The following is a 1601-nucleotide window of genomic DNA, read 5'->3' as shown; positions in this document are numbered from 1 at the left end:
TTTTAATACGTGGAAGTTTTTTGTCACTTGGTCGCTTTAACGAATACCGAGAACAGAACTTGAAACAGAAGAAAGTCTTTGAAATAACACTGAAAGTTGTAGCACGACTGTTTTATTAATGTTTGAGCTATAAAAGCCATTAACTGCTTGCTTTATGCTGCCTGAAGATGTGTACTCTACACTGTACTGAAACCAAGCTATAGATATATGTATACCTGTGTTATACATATATATATATACTTAAATAAATATATTGTCTGACCTCAGATGAAATATCTTGTCTTTTTGCCCTCTGGTGGTTCTTCTTTATTAAACACAGTGCACTCCTGTCTGAAAAAGACCAAAATCCTGTAATCTGCCCTATCATTAAGACAATGAGTAGTAGCACACGCTAAGTAGATCCTGCGTATTTGGAGGGCAAAAAACAAGTGTTGCAATATGGAGAGGAGGGTGTGACCGGGGCCGAGACGCTGCCCCGCATCCTGCCCTGCTCCACCCTTGCTTGGTGACCTCAGGGTGCCACCACGAGCCGAGGTGGTGTCTGGGACCTGAGCGGGGTGGCATCCAGCAATGTCAAGGTGGCATCTGGGGTGTGATGAGGGGAGCAGCCCCTTTTCACGCCTCCTTCTGAGTGGTCAGTGATGATGCTTTGGCCATGGTCCTCTTTTCACCTTACAGAGCCGGAGACGCTCTCGCAACCCAACATTTTGGGTCCCCAAGAAATGAGCAACAGTTTGGCCTTTCGAGGAGCTGCCACATCGCCACGGCTTTGCCATAGGAGCCAAAACCAGGGCGGGTTGTTAGGAAAATCCTCCCAGGTGGTGCAGGACCACACTGGGCAGTGATGGAGCGGCCGTCAGAGCACAGAGCTTGTTTTGGAGGTGGCTCTGACCCTGGCTGTGACTCACACCACACCAAGTGACCGCAACGCAGTGTGCCTCGGTTTCCCCTGTGCTTAATTGGGAATAATAATACCCCCCCGCAACAACGTCCCAGCTGGCACCGTGTCTCTCCGGGATGAAAGGGCTTTCTGGATGCCAATTAAGAGCATTTGGATGACAGGGCACGATGCTATCATCGGGTTAATATTTTTGCTACCCGCACTGGAAGCACCAAAGTGAATATTAGAGTTACTTGAAGGCTACTTGAGCTGAAGCTTGCCCAGGAACTGGATTTATGGAGCTTATGAAAATGGTATTAATCCGCTTACCCGCTCTCTGACGCCCGCTTGGGTCCTAAAATCTTGAGGTGGATCACTCAACGTTCGAAAGGGCGTTGTAGTTCAGGGCAGTGAAACTTTGGTTTCATCATCTTCAGTTACGGAAAATAAGATAAGTGTAGAGAGAGCTTTCTTCTCTTTGTACTTTGTAGCTCTCAAAATGTTGGCGTCAACTGGGAAATCACGAGCTTTCTCTGCGTTTTATCCTGTGACAATGAGAAAATTTTTTTGTCAGAAAATCAGAGATGTAAATAACAAACTCACCTTTTGGCCTCGGGTTTTTCTGGTGAAAATAGAAGTAGAAAATTTTCTCAGAGGTTTGTAAGCCGGAGATCAACATTCTGCTTCACATCAGTGAGAAATAGTCCTTCTTCTCCATTAA

The sequence above is a fragment of the Mesitornis unicolor genome, unplaced genomic scaffold (genome assembly GCF_000695765.1).
Source record: "Mesitornis unicolor isolate BGI_N332 unplaced genomic scaffold, ASM69576v1 scaffold2830, whole genome shotgun sequence".
Classification (NCBI taxonomy): Eukaryota; Metazoa; Chordata; class Aves; order Mesitornithiformes; family Mesitornithidae; genus Mesitornis; species Mesitornis unicolor.
The sequence above is the reverse complement of the archived record's forward strand: the minus strand, read 5'-3'. Positions refer to the sequence as shown.